This window comes from Pan troglodytes, chromosome 1 (genome assembly GCF_028858775.2).
Source record: "Pan troglodytes isolate AG18354 chromosome 1, NHGRI_mPanTro3-v2.0_pri, whole genome shotgun sequence".
In the NCBI taxonomy this organism is placed as follows: domain Eukaryota; kingdom Metazoa; phylum Chordata; class Mammalia; order Primates; family Hominidae; genus Pan; species Pan troglodytes.
In genome coordinates this window covers 83,879,689-83,895,365 of record NC_072398.2, presented here as the reverse complement: position 1 = coordinate 83,895,365, position 15,677 = coordinate 83,879,689, and the positions used below count along the sequence as shown (strand labels likewise).

At 42.8% G+C, this 15,677-nt stretch overlaps 1 protein-coding gene and 1 long non-coding RNA gene across 6 annotated transcripts in view; one reads left to right on the top strand and one right to left on the bottom strand.

The window, feature by feature from the left end:
* The window catches only part of LMX1A (LIM homeobox transcription factor 1 alpha), a 130,917-nt gene that overhangs the window by 12,826 nt on the left and 102,414 nt on the right, over positions 1-15,677 (bottom strand). The window lies entirely within an intron of this gene.
* Positions 1,299-4,477, top strand: LOC112205874 (uncharacterized). The gene is made up of 2 exons (XR_002939978.3): positions 1,299-1,483; positions 3,960-4,477. It is a non-coding gene; the product is annotated as an uncharacterized LOC112205874 (long non-coding RNA).

Genomic DNA, 15,677 nt, shown 5'->3' with positions numbered 1-15,677 from the left:
TCTAGTTACTGCCAAGTGGTAGAAAATATTATTGTTAAAAAGGCCATAGAGAAAAGCATTAGATTACCTGCCAGTACAGATAACTCAGAATGGACAGGTAACACTGATAACTAGTCAACATTGCTTTTCTGTAAAGTAAATAACTCTCTACTGTTAAAGTAATTGTCTAACTATTTGAAATACTTCAACTCTATAAGCAGTGAACAACATGAGGGTTAACTCTGAAAGGAAATAAAATCTCTAGTATACGTCACTTTTTTTTCCAGGCTACCTCTTACATTCCACAGACATCACACTCCTGAGAAGGTGCTTCTAGGGTCTGGGGCATACCTGTGTAAGAGAGACTTCTTTTTACTTTTGGCATTAAAAGCCATAGGCAGGCCGGGTGTGGTGGCTCACGCCTATAATCCTAGCACTTTGGGAGGCCAGGGCAGGTGGATTTCCTGAGCTCAGGAGTTTGAGATTATCCTGGGCAAAGCTCCGTCTCTACTAAAAATACAAAAAATTAGCTGGATGTGGTGGCGGGTGCCTGTAATCCCAGCTACTCGGGAAGCTGATCCAGGAGAATCGCTTGAATCCGGGAGGTGGAAGTTGCAGCAGCGAGCTGAGATCATGCCACTGTACTCCAGCTTGGGTGACAGAGCAAGACTCTTGTCTCCAAAACAAAATAATAATAATAAAAGCCATAGGCAATTCTATGCCCAAATGATCTAACAAGAACCTCATTTTTCTCTGGGTTCTCACAGAGCTCAGCTGCCCTCTTTTCTCTGGTGAACATCTTTGCCTCAGTGGCTTTCCCACAGCTGTGCCAGTCCCTTCTGGCCACTTCAAGAAAGCAAAGATGAAAGGACCTACTGTGTGTGAGCTACACATCCTTTTTCTTTCCTCCTGTCCTCCTCTGTGAAGGATGCCCATGGGCCTATGCTGTTTTAGTGTAGACATTAGCTGAGTTCTCATTTTTGGCTCTGCCAGAGCCAAAAAAACTTATTTAATCTGAAAGGATAATGGCTTCTTCCTTCCATGAACATTTGAACATACAAGGTTGAACATGAAGGGAACACTAAATTGTGAGTTCCTGAGGACATGGCCCTTTCAATATAAATGAAAAGGGACTGATACAGGCAGACCTAGGTTTCCATCCCAGTTCTGACCCCATGCTGTAAGTATGGCCCTGTGCAAGTTATGTCATGTTGCTGAGCCTTGGTTTCCATAACTACATACCAACAACAATAAATACCACACAGTGGGTGTCACAGAAGTAGAGTTGTTGTGTGTAAAGCAACTAACACAGTCCTGGCACTCAGGCGGCTCTTAATAGATGGTATGAAAAGGGTGTCTTTTCCCTCTGCCTCACCCCTCTCAATAGTACAAATAAAACCCCCCACAAGATTAAAGAAGAGTTAAAGCAAGAATCCTCATGACAAGGGGTGGCTACTCTGGCATTTTCAAGTCTTGAGGTTGCTGTTTTCCAGGGGGTGATGTGGTAAGCTGATCTCAGACATAACCTTGGTGTGAAGGGATTATAAAATCTTTCTAGAAGGTTTTCAGAGTGGTAAGGAAAAAACAAGCACTTAAGAACTAAGAGCCTCAGGAAAATAAGAAGATCCCACAGGACGATAAAAGGTAGAAAAAAGAAAGCCATTGACTGCACAGATTTGCCCTGGCTAGACCCTATTGATCCTACTGCTCAGAGGCACCCCAAACTTTGGTGTTTAGTGAGGCCAGCAATTCTCTCTGGTGGTGGACTCCCTGGGGTAAAATCAATGCTTCTTTAGCACTAGTGATGACTTCAGTGACATTTCTGAGGAAATGGAGCTAATGCTCCACCCCAGGGATCATGCAGATCTCCTTCAAGGTAGGCAAGAAAAGAGGCTGAGTCTGCAGGCCAGGCTCAGAAAGAGAGCTGGGAAATCCCCAGTATAGAATATATTTTAAAATGCAGTTGTATTATCTCCAGAAACCTCATCCCTCATACCAGTCTGTTCAATAAAACAGTACTTGCATTGACCCTTTTACAGTCACTCCTCACATAGTTTGATGCAAATGTATATTGATAACATAACTAATGAAAATGTAAAGTCTAAAATAATGATAATGGTTCATTTATATTGATACAATCCAGGAAAGCAATGTGACATGGTATCTACAAGCATGGCCTTTAGCGTTATATAAACTCAGGCTTAAATTCTAGCTCTGCCAGTTACTGTGTTTGATTCTGAACACATTCTCAAGACTTAATTTTCTCATCAGGGAAAGTAACAGTGTTGTTGGAATTAAATGGGATGATATATGTAAAGGGTTTAGCACCACCCAGAAATAATTGGTATTTAATAAATCACAATAATAATCATTATTATTTCAACATAAAAGACATATTCTTAGTTCTGAAATGTGTTGTCAGTTAATTACAGTCAGTGGGGGGGTCTCAGTTAAGGTTTTACATGCAGGTGTTCATTTCTCTCTCTTTGCAGATATGACCCTAGCCAACATGTAGAGCTGGTTTTGTGGACTGTGCCTGTGTGCTTGTGAGAAAGCAGAGCAACAGAGGGAGGCAGAGTTAGAGCTAGTTGCAGAAGGAAAGGCAATTTTTGAAGTTTGTTCAGAGCCCCAGAGGCAGGATGGCTAAGGGCCTTCTGGGGTCCTCCTACTGCTGTTGCTGTACTCAGCCTTGCCTGGGACATGTGTACATCCCCCAAAGAACTGCTGTGCCATCGTGAACCAACAGAGAAGAGAGGGGAGGAGAACACCTCCTAGGTTAGCCGTTGGGGCCTATTTTTGGGGGAGGTGGTGAGCACTACAGGTGGCTGCTCCTTCCTTCTCTCCACATCCCCAAAAGAAAAGAGAAAAACATATTTGTTTTCAAAATGAGGAGAAGAGAAGGGGAAAGGGACAAGGGATTGGTTCCAGGACCCCTGCATATACTCAAGCGCATACTCAAACCTGTGCATACACAAGTCCCTCAGCTGGTCCTGCCTAACCTGGCTACAGGGAAAGTGGGTCTCCCACAGTGCATATATGTGGGTTTCACAGCCCTTGAATACTGTCCGCATTTGGTTGAAAAAAATCCACATATAAGTGGACCTGCACAGTTCAAATCCATGTTGCTCAGGGTTAACGGTAGCAGTAGTAGTGGTGGTTTGTCTCTGGAGTGTTTCTGTTGCTTTTGTGGTGCATTTTCTTTCTTTGAGTCCTCCTTCCTGCTATTCAATATCTCATTCTTTACATCTTCCATTTTGTAAAGAATCCATCCCTTTACATCTTCCATTTTGCTTTCTAAGAAGCACTTCATGCTCTAGACCAGGAGTCTACAGACATTTCATCTAAAATGCCAGAGAGTTAACATTTTAGCCTTTGCATGCCTCACAGTCTCTGTTGCAACTACTCAACTCTGCAATTGTAGCACAGAAACAACCACAGACAATATGAATGGGCATGGCTGTGTTCCAATAAAATGTATTTCAAAAACAGGCATCAGGCCAGATTTGGCCTGCATACCATAGTTTGCTGACCCCTGCCCTAGACCTCTCCTGACCTCTTATTCTCCATCAAAACTTACACATCCTGTGTCCCGTTCTTCCAGCTCTGACTCTGGAGGCAGGAAACACTGCTGATGGTTAGCATGGTTTGATATGTTCTCTCCCACAGTCAATAACATATATGCATTTAATAAGAAATGCCACTACCCAACAGTCACCAATGTGGAATTTTGGGCATCCTGGCACATCTGAGCCAGAAAGATTCTGAAGATGGAGGAACAGAGGAACCTTTTGGCACCTCTCAAAGTACAGATAGATGCCACAAGCCAGCTGCCAACAGGAATCCAGACCCTGGCTAACCATCGCCCAGCTTCCATCTACTGTGTTGTAAATATTATGGGTATAGTGGCGCCCTCTGACTCTCCTGGGGAGTTTCCAAGCTGCTCTTGGGGTGCTCACTGAGGCTTTTTTTTTCTCTTTCAGCAGGGGCAGACCTGCCTGACTTGGATATCAGCTTGTCCATGAAAATATGCAGTGCCTACAATTTACACTGATCGATTTGTTCACAAGAAAGGACATTTCTAAAAGAGCCAGGAGACTGCCCCCAGAACCAAGAGGAGTACTGGAGAGCAAAAGATGAAGAAAAACCTTTAAACAGCAGAGCAGTGAAGTGGAGGGAGAGGCGGCCCCTCTCCTTTGCCAGAGACTCCCACTCCCAGATGCAGGCTGGAGCGATCCCTCATAATTTAAGCTGACACCCCTCAGCGGAGATGAAAGGAACACCACTCGCTGCTCTCCAACAACAAATGTCAGCATCCCTGGAGGCCATTTAGACACAAACGCAGCATAAATCTGACTCCTAGTGGGGAAGTCCAGAGATTAAGTCTCCACGCACAGCCTACCAGAGTGAAATGAATTTGCTTGGCACAAAGTTTGAACATGTTTCTCAGGGCCTTTCTTTCCCCTTTCTTGTAAAAAAAAAAAATCTGGAATGGTTCAGGGCTGTTTTCCCCCTTGCTGTTCCTTCCACTCGTTTATGACATAAGCAATGGCAGATGAAAGACCCAGCCATGGTTTATGGCTCAGAGACGGAGCTGCACTACCTGTGGGGCCTCGGAGATTCATTTCAGGTTGTTGGAAAAATCCCAACGGCCCATAAACAGGGCAAGAGATATCTGAGCTTGGCCTAGGAGGCGAGGGTGAGGGAGGGGATGAGAGACCTTCATGCTAGGGCAGGGAGAGGCAGGAATGGGCCTCAGATGCTTCCCCAGTGATGAGCCTCATAAATGTCTTTTAGACAGGGGGAGTAGAGGAAGGGTCTGGGATTGTTGTGAGTGGAGGGAGGAGGGAAAGAAAGAAGGGAGGAATTTATGAAGACAGGATATATAGGAAGCTATTTCAGTCACTGCCCTGCACTATAGGACTAAAATTCCATTCTCCCTGAGAATAGCAGCGATCAACTCTCAATGCAATGAACTCAAAGCAGCATTTAAAATCCAAGAGGCAAAAAGTGCAGTTCTCTAGAAAAGAAAGTCCATGTAGCTACTGTTTTGAAACTGTCTGACACATAGTTCTTCAAGGGAGTTTCTACTCAGACCAAAAACAGTTTCTGGTAAAAGATTTGACTTGGAGTTCTTTCATTTACTCTTACACTCAGCACTTATTACGGGCTAATGTGTGGAGCACTGCACAGGGACAATCCTAGGATCCAGGGATGATGAAGATTCAGCCTCTGCTCTCACAGAGATATGTGATTAGTAGAGGATAAAGACCCAGCACCAAAATAATAACTGTGCAGAGGAGTTAAGAGAGGGGACTAGGGAAGGGTTCACAGTGCAGGTGTCACCTGAGCTGAAAATGAATGACACAAATGGTGACCAGGAGTTGCCAGGGAGAAAAGGGGAGAGAGGGCACTTTATGCCAAGGGCATAAAATACCTAATGACATGGAAACAAGACATTGACCTGGAATGGAGGCTTCTCAAATATGAATGTTCCTGGCATTCCACCACACATTGAGCACTGTTCCGAGTACTGTGAGGGGATAAAAAAGAAGAACCCCTTGCTCTTAAGGAACATAAAACTGAATTACAGTGAGTTGGCATGTAAAAGATAATAAAGTATATTAAAGTGTAAGTAGTTAAGTTCTTCAGGCATAGTAAAAACTGAAAAAAAAAAAAGTGTGAGCATTTAGAAAAGAGGAGTATCAATTAGCCAGAGAAGTTAATGAATGAAGGAGGCTTCCAGGTAAGGAAGGAGAGGATTTAGAAAGCCCAGTGGGAAGAAGGAGGTGTTACAAAGGACAGGAAGGAAAGGAAGAAGGTGTGTGCAGAGATAAGTGTGGGCCTTTTGGGGCCTCAGGCAGCCTTTCATGGCATGGAAGGTCTTATTGGAGACTTCCACCTAACCGAGGAATAAACATAGCCTCAAAGAGGTGCAGAAACCTGTCCCAAAAGACACAGGGCATAGGTGGCAGGGTCAGGTTTCATGCAAGGCTTGTCTACTTCCAGGACCAGGCCCAGAGGCACCCCTGCAGGGAGGAAAGGAACAGGCTGTTTAGCCAGCATATCAGACATAGTAAGCAATTGACAGTCATCTGTACATGCCTTGGGCCAAGTGTGTGGAAAATCAAATGCTTTGTCTCCCATTAATTACTAATAACCATTAAAGATTACTCTTTCTACGGGAAGGTGTGTGGAGTGGTGGAAAGTAACTTTGACCGTAAAATAGGAGACCTGGATCCTAGTTCTAATTTTGCTACTAAGCTGTGTGCCCTTGGATAAAATTCCTCATGTCTCTGAGATGTAATTTCTTCATCTATGAGATGAATTAAAAATTCCTTATGTTTACCTAATACTTGACATGGCATCACTTTATAATTGCATTGTTTCACTGTTTCTACCACAACCCTATGAGGCAGGAAATGCCTTGTTATCGGTTTTTTACAGATGAGCAAACTGAGGCCCAAGAAGAAAGTAAGGTGATCTTTTGCCCAAGGACACACAGCTGGGATGCTCTTTCTTCAACCCCTATCTCTCCTTACCTGCTTGATTTGCCTCACGGGTTGTTGTAAAGATCCAAGGATATGTGGTGCTTGCAAAATATCAGGTGCTGTCTAACTGCAGGCAGCATTATTGTTATTAAAGAGTGAAGAAAGAAAGGGAAGGCTTTCTGGAGGGGGTGAAAGGTTGACCCTGAGCTCCTGCTGGAAAAGCCATTCTTTTCAGTACAAAAGGGGCAGAGCTTATTTTAAATCCCCATATCTCCTCAGACCCTCCCATCTCCCCCCAACTCCCCCCAACTATCCTGCCCTGCCACTGCAATCCCCACCAGGGCGAATGCAAGGAAAATCTCCAAGCACCGTGCACTAAGCACTCCAGGAGCAGAGCAGACAGAAACCAAGCTGCATGCCAGAGTCAGGCCGTGGGTAAAGTGTCCCAAGAAAGACACCTTTGTTCAAAGATGTCCACTGCAGATGGGGGTTTCTGGGCCAGGCAGGGGGAGGGACCGGGCAGGTCAGAGGCAGGGCACTCCAGCTCAGACGTCCAGGCAGGCCCGAAAGGGGAGCTGTGTGTCTCTACTCTGAGTGCTGGCAGCCCGCCACGGCCTGGATGCCTCTCCCTTTGCTTTCCTCAGCTGGCTGGTGCTCATGAAGGGAGACCTTGTGCTTGGGAGGTATTCAGGGAAACAGGACAGTATTGGGACTGATTGGTAGAATTACTGTGGATTTGCATCAGTTTCAGGCCTTTTCACATTTGGATAGATCTTAAGCTAACACCTACCTTAGCTCTGTCTCCACTCTACACATACACACACACACACACACACACGCACATGCACACACACACGCTTTCTCTCTCTCTCCATCATTCCCTCTCTGAATTTTTCCATCTCTTTCTCTCTCCTATCTAATAAAAACATGGCCAAATGCAGTCCAAACTGATAAGCACGGGTGTATACTGCATGTACCTACACATAGATTTGTCAGAACTGCAAATACTGGCAACCGAAATATCAGAAGATTCATCCCCACCAACATCACTGTATTCAAATCAAGGCTGGGTAAATATACTAACTGAAACCATAACTCGTTTTGTTTTGATTTGGCCAGCCTCCAAGAAGGAGACTGTAGAGCTCATAACAAGTCGATTCAGATGTTTGGGGCTCAGAGCTCAGTCTAGATAAAAGCTCATTAATCCAGCTTCCCTATGGTTCACTAGGCTTGGAGTATTATATGCATGACATTGTATTAGGTTCAAATGAATAAGGTTTGAGTGTGTTTGTCCTAATTTGGGAAGTAACTTAAGTGGATCGAATACCATCTCTCTTTGGAGTAGTCCAATTTTGCTATATTAATTACTAGTCTTTTGAAGGATAAATTATCTGAGAAAATTAAATTGTTTCTAGGCAAGGGTTGGAAGACAAAGGGTTAATTATCTCTCTAAATTGAAAAAGACCAAGACAACAATCCTGTAGGTGGCTAGGAAGGTGCGGTAAGTTGACTAACACTCAAAATGTTCTCATTGCAAAAGTGAGTCCTCATTGGTCAAATTCCATATGGTTTTAAACATAGAGAGAAGTTGCCTGAATGACCACAGCTGATCAGACTGCTTGAGCCCTTGGCTGAGACACCGTGGTTCCCGACCAGGCCTTCTGCTGGTTTGGAGAGGAAAGCCGAGGCCCATACCCAGCCGGGTCTATGCCTTCAGACTCCAGTCCATTCTATAAACCACTAACAGGCTATCTGAAAGAGCAAGATAAAACAGGGTCAGATACCTAGCCTTTGTTCTTACCTCCACTACTCACCAGCTGTGTGACCTAAGACCAATTACCTAACCTTGCCTAGGACTGGGAGGAGGTTTGGGAGGAAATGGAGATTCACTGCTAATGAATACAGAATTTCTTTTGGTGGTGGGGTAGGGGGGTGATAAAAAATGTTCTAAAATTGACTGTGATGGTTGTACAACTCCGAATACACTAAACACTATTAAATTATACACTTCAAGAAAAAAAAAAATGGCCTAACCTCTCTAAGCCCTACTTTTCTCTTTGTAAAATCAGAATAATAAAGATCTGTCAAGCCACCCTGATAGGATTGTTATGAACACAGTACAGACACAGTAGATAAATGCACTTTGAAAAAAGTTGTAATAAAAGTGTAAGATATTTCAAATATTTTTATTATGACTCTTGGCTGTTCGTGAACTTACCACATATCCCCACTGGCTAAGAAACTCAAACTCCTCATATGGAAAATTCCATCATTCAACAACTCCAGCTTCAGTGTGCCTACTATGTGTAACCACTCTTTTAGACCCAGAATAAGGAGGAATGGACAAGATCAAGAGAGCCTTTGAGTTCCTACCTCTAGTAGGAGAAGATGGTGAATAAAGAAAAACAGAAAAGAAAACAGAGCAATGGGATAAAGAATGACTGCAGGAGTGAGAAAGGCTTCTTAAATTCACAGTTCTGTGCTAACAGGGGGGTCCAAATCTATCTGCTCTTTGCAGCCTCCCTCAGCTCCTGTCCATGGTAATTTCTTCCCTTTCCAAATACCCAGAGCACGTGTTTGTCTATCTCAAATACTTTAGTTACTCAAGCATATTCAAACAAGAAGACAATTTTGTATGTTGTCTTACATTATTCTCCAGCCATTTTAGTGGAAAACAGTATCCTAAGCTCTAAGTACAAACTTAAAAAAAAAAAAAAAACTAGTGTACTACACCCATATAAAGATTCTGTTTTGACCTACTTCTGGAGGCAGTATAACAGAGTGATTAAGAGAGATGCTTTGGACTCAAATATTTTGCTCTGTCATTTACTAGCTAGTGGCCTTGGCCAGTGATATGGTTCGGATCTGTGTCCCCACCCAAATCTCATGTTGAATTGTAATCCCCAGTGTTGAAGGCAGGGCGTAGTGGGAAGTGATTCGATCATGGGGGCAGTTTCTCATGGTTTAACACCATCCCCCTTGGTGTTGTCATGATGATAGTGAGTCCTCATGAGATCAGATTGCTTAAATGTGTGTGGCACCTCTCTCCTCTTTCTCTTGCTTCTTCTCCACCATGTAAGATGCCTGGATCCCCATTCACCTTCCTCTATGATTCTGAGGCCTCCCCAGAAGCCAAGCAGATGCCTCCATGCTTCCTGTACAGCCTCTGGAACCATGAGCCAATCAAAACTCTTTTCTTTATAGATTTCACAGTCTCCTGTATGTCTTTATAGCAGTGCAAGAACAGACTAATACAGCAAAAATTCCCTCTGCATTAAGTCTAGGCAGCCCCATCTATAAAATGGGGTCGTTGAAAGCACCTACCCAACAAGATAGTTACAGGAACTATGGGGTACAGTGTTTATGGTATCTAGTTAATGGTAAGAAATTAACTAAATGCCAGCTTTCATCAGCATTATAATTTTGTGTATCTTCTATATAATTAGAATAAGCTTCCAGAAAACAGAGATCAAGTCTAAATCATCTTTGTATCCTCCACAACACAACAACATACTGAGTGCTCAGGAGATTAATAATTAGCTGTTGAATAGCTTGTGTTTCAGTTAATACAGAAGGAAGAGAAATAAGCCAAAGGTCACACTGGCAATGCGTTGCACAAACAAATGTGCTGTAGAGTTCTGCCTTTCCATCTTTTCACAGATCAATTCACCAATGCCAACCAGTAACTTCTAGTCACTATAGAAATTATTAGCTACCTCCATAGTTAGGGTTCACCTGGGATGAAATTTATTTCCCTTGAACTACAGTCTGAATCTCTTTCACATTGACATTGATGCTACCAACAGTCCACCTTCTCATTAGTACCCATCCAGTTATGTTTCAATAGGAAGACAGGAGAGCAGGTCATGAAAAAGAGAAACCCCAAATTATGCTAATTAGGGATGGAGAGAAGGAGGGCGACTGAAGAAAATAAAATGGAAACAGGGCAGAGAAGGTGGACAGCACTGTGGAGAACATACAATCAGCAATTTGTTATCCAGCCAGTCCTCATGTGACTGCAACACATAGTCTCCAAGGACAGCTTGGGGGAAAGAGGGGAGCACTTGGTCAGGAGGCCCTCAGCCCTGGCAGACTGGGTGGCTTCCCAGCTGAGAAATCTTGGACAGACCTTTCCATAGCCATGCTTCATCATTGGTGAGAACACAAGATTAAGTGAGGAAAGTATAAATATTGTTTGCAAGGAAAGATTGCCCTAGATTGCTATAAACTGATTATAATTGTATAAAGTGAACTCCACTACAACCATTCGGAAATTATTTATGGTTATTTCCCTTAGGTGAAATTGAGTGTCTCGAGATGATCTTAATGTTGATGAAATCATTGCTGACAGTACCATCACAAACACTTTGTGTAATTAGTTAGCCTTGAATTTCTAACATTAAAAACTCTTCAATACTGTCATTACTTGTAAAAGACAGAGTTTATTGTTGAAATAGGGGTTAGAGGAAAAACATTGTTACTCCGAACCTAAGACCGCTGTAATTATATTCTGGACCCTAGGGCAGTGGTTTTCAAAATGAGCATGTCCCCAAATCACCTGGTGGGCTGGTGAAAACACAAGTTGCTGATTCAGTGGGTCTGGGATGGGGTACGTGACTTTCTCTTTCTACCCATTTCCCAGGTGATGCTGCTGTTGCTGCTGGTCCAGGAACCACACCTTTAGAATCACTGATCCAGAATGTTTCTACCTCTCTCTTTCCCCACCCCTACACTCCCACCCCTGCAGGCACACACAAGGAGATTGGGTAAGAGCTTCTGAAGAGATGTGAGCAATCACAGCACATTCTTACTTTCAGTCAACAGAATCTTCATGCCTTTTCAACTATTTCAACCAGCTCTTCAGAGTGATTCCGGCTAGTATTGATAATTGTGGGAGAATGGAAACTTTTTTTTTCTACAACCATCTTTTCCTCTTTAAAAATAATGGTATGACTGGAGGAAAAGGTGAGGACAAGTATAATGTAACCTAAGACGGGCAGGCGCAGGGCTGGCCCTTGTTGTGCATCATTGGGAAGTACACCACCAAGCACAAGGCGAAGCCTCTCTCCTCTCTATCAGTGTGATGGCTGTTAAGCACCAGAGCCATGGACATCTAAGTGGGTAAGAAGGCAACAAGCCCCTGAAAGGAATCTGCATCATGATTCATCTCTCCTTTACCTTCATGCTTATGGTGCTCTCTTCCACGTCTATTCCCCATCATCTATTCCTGGACTGAGGCAAAATGCTGAACAGCCCTTCTGTTTGCAAGACTGGTGAATTCAAAGTCATGCATCTCTCACAAAGCACAAATGTCATCCAATGTGTGGGCTTAGCTCAGTGTCCTAGATCAAGTCTTTCAATGAGTCCTCCCTCACAGTTAGCTGTTTCACCTCCATCAGTGCCAGTGAGAGCTAGAGCAAGAGATTATAGGGAAGCACGGCAAACAAGAAAAAAACTTGCCATTGTGGGTGCAGCTGAGCTTCGGGAATCATAGGTGGCTGATGAGCTATGACAGCAGCTGGTAAAGAGGTGCTGAGCTTAACCTTGCTGTCAGTTTCTAAGTTGACATTACTTCTTTTTGTATCAAATGCCTTGCTCTATATAATGGATGTGCATCTGAGGAGTTGTATATAGACCAAACTTCTGTAAGGTTGAATTTTATTTTCCCAATGAAGGAGTTCTTAGTTACATAGACACTTTATCTTCAGGGATAAATATTTTTTAGTATGCAGAGGATCCTCATACTTCCATCATCACGTATTCATCTAAACATATACGTTGTGCAAAGTGCCTAATATACATCTGTGAACAAGGCAGAGTCCCTGCCTTCACCACAGTCTGGTGGAGGAGAAGAAAGATTAACAGGCCTTTACAAGACAGGCTAAGAAGTGTTTTGGTAAAGTACAAGATGCTGAGGGAATACAACGGAGGGGCATCTAATGTGGTCTCAGGGGATCAGGGCAGGCTTCCTCAAGAAGGCTTGCAGAAAGAGAATGGATTTAAATTTAAATAAATTTAAAATAAAGGACAAAGCAAAAATATTCTAGCACAAGAGAGCAGACAGGAGCATGGACAGTGAAGGAGGGGTTAGCAGAGCTGACAAAGTAGAGCCTTGTGTTTCAGTTTTTAAAACACAGAGCCAACCAGGCACAGTGGCTCATGCCTATAATCCCAGCACTTTTGGAGGCCAAGGCGGGTGGATCACTTGAGCTCAGGAGTTTAAGACCAGCCTAGGCAACATGGCAAAACCCCATCTCTACTAAAAACAATACAAAAATTAGCTGGGTATGTTGGCACACACCTGTAATCCCAGTTACTTGGGTGGCTGAGGCAGGAGAATCACCTGAACCCAGGAAGTGGAGGCTGCAGTGAGCCAAGATTGAGCCACTGCACTCCAGCCTGGGCAACAGAGTGAGACCCTGTCTCAATAATACATACATACATACATACATACAATGCAGAGCCAACAGAGGGAAATGGTTAAGAGCAGTCTAGAGCTTTGAGTCAGAGAAACCCGGAATTCAATGCTGGCTGTTTTGGGGAAAAAGTACTTATTTTCCCCAAATTTCAGCTTCCTGTACTGAACACCATAGTATCCATTCAAGAAATTCAAATTATTAATATTTTTCATCACAACTAAGTAATATTATATACCCTATGCAAAAGGGTCTTATTAATATGAGCAAATACCAAAAAGTCTTGGTTTTTGTTTTTTTAAAACAAAAGGAAGGAAATGGGAAAAGAAAACTTTAGTCACAAGCTAGGGAGCTGGTCATACAAGCAGATAATTACAATATCATTTAAAGAGATTCCTTCATTCATGCATTTGACAAACATTTACTTACTCCACATAATGTTGTAGCAACTGTCATTCTAGGTTCTGGGAATACAGTAGTGAATAAAACAGATAGGACCTCTTACTCTTGTGGAACTTGCCTTTATTTGGAGAAGATATATCAAAGAAGTAAAGCATGGTCTAAGTCATTTTAGAATCTAAATAAAATTTAAACAGTGAAAAGTGATAAGCATAGATTGAAAACAGTGACTGATGGAGAAGTCAGTAGTGATGGATGTTATTTTGGAGAGAACGGTGCTATAGTTTAGACAGCACCTGCTGAAGCTCCTCCATGGCACCAGCTCATACCTGACAGGCCCACTGCAGCTCCAGCTTCCACCAGATGCCTGCAGCAGTTTCATCATTTCCTCACTCTGTCCCTCAGCTAGCAGGTAGTAGCAGCTTTCTTTTGTTGCTAATTTGTAGATTTTCTCACCCGGTCCGTTTGCATCTCAACAACCTCATCAGCCATCTAATCACTTCTCTGTATTAAACTCTCTCTGTTCTAAAAGTCAACAGTTGTGTCTTCTCCCCAGGCTGGCCCCTGGATGATTTAGTTCTTCAGGGTGACAAAGGATTTCACAGGTTGGGCAACAGTCCCTTCACTTGCCAGGTAAGCACCTCCATGCACTTGATTTCACTAGCCATATTGAAAACTAAGTTAGCTCAAATCATCTTCTCACTTTCTTTGTTATCTTCCTTGAACCTAGCTTTGTAAGGCTTATCCTAGAGAAGCAGTTAGGTAATAAGACATGGCAAACATTCACCCCAGGATTTAGGCTTTAGGTCCAGAATTCATTGGAAATTAGTACTAAAGTTCTACGAGCAGTCAGCACCATGGCCAGATCCAGGAGGCCACATGCAAAAACCAGAGGCCAGAAAGGACTTTAAAGGAAACTTACTCCAGGGACCAAAGAGAGGAACTGGATACCTTATCATCTTGCTTGTAGAGCTGCTCTTCAATTTGTCTCCACTATCTGTACTGCTGTGTCATATATAGACCAAACAATTAAAGAGACAGGTTTTTCCACGTGTTGCATCACCTCTAGGAATAGTTAAAATAGAAATGATCTCTGCAGCCTGTTCTGAAAGTGATCTATCAGATTTCATCAAATATCAGCTGCCTTTAATTTATAAAATATGTCATTATTTTATGGACCACCAAGAAATGAAAAAAATGTGGCCATTTAAACTTTGATACAATGCCTTCCCACCACATCAACTGTGAATCAGATCTCAATTTTGGATACATTAAAACACAACCCCAAAAAGTGTCTTAGAACATGAAATAGAGCATCAACTCTGCTTAAGGTACCCAAGTCCTCTTAACCAGAGAAACTGCTTAAGAGACTGCTCATCTAGAAAACCCCAAGATTCAGGACCTTGGGGAGAGCATTTATTAATGGAAGCTATAGATGGCCCCCCGTCACTTCTATTATTAGTCCCAACTCCTTCACATGTTCCCAACTATCTCTTTGGCCATGTTTATGACACCAAATGAGGCAACACAAGAGCCCCGCAGTGGGTGGGAAGAAGCCTGATACTAAACCTACTTCTACCAGTTACTACAACATGGTCTTGAACAAGGCACTTAACCTCAATTTTCTCAGCTATGAAATGAGGGAGTTGTGATAAATGATGTCTTAGATTCCTTTCAACACAATCGTCTATGTTTACAAATGAAAGGAGAAAATATTAACAAATCTGCTGCCTGGTTATGATCACTGAATTGAACACTGGTTCTCAATCAGGAGGGTTTTTTTGTTTTTTGTTTTTTGTTGTTGTTGTTGTTTTCTGTCTCTCAGGGATATCTGTAAATACATGAGGGCTCTTTTTTCTGGTTGTTAGTGGAGGGGGGCCGTAGATGCAATATAGCAACTTGCCTCACCAAAAATGCCAATAATGCTTACATTGGGAAATGCAGACCAAGACTGTTATGGACTGAAGGTTTGTGTCTCCCTGAAATTCATAGGTTGAAATCCTAAGCTCTAATGTGATTGTTTTAAAAGGTTAGGCCTTTGGAGGTCATTAGGTCATAATGGGGGAACCCTCGTGAATGCTTTTAGTGGCCTTTTAAAGGAACTCCAGAGAGCATTCTCATTCTCTTTTTGCCACTTGAGAACACAAGGAAAAATCAGCAATCTGCAACCCAGAAGAGGGTTCTCTCCAGAACCCAACAGTGTTTGGACCCTGACCTCCAACTTCCAGCGACAAGAATTCTGAGAAATAAATTTCAGTTGTTTATAAGCCACCCAGTTTATGGTATTTTGTTATTGCAGCCTGAGCAGACAAAAACAGGAATCTTCTGAGAAGGTGTTTATGATGATGAACAGAAATCTCTCAGTTTATGTTCTTTCTGCATAATGATTTCTGTC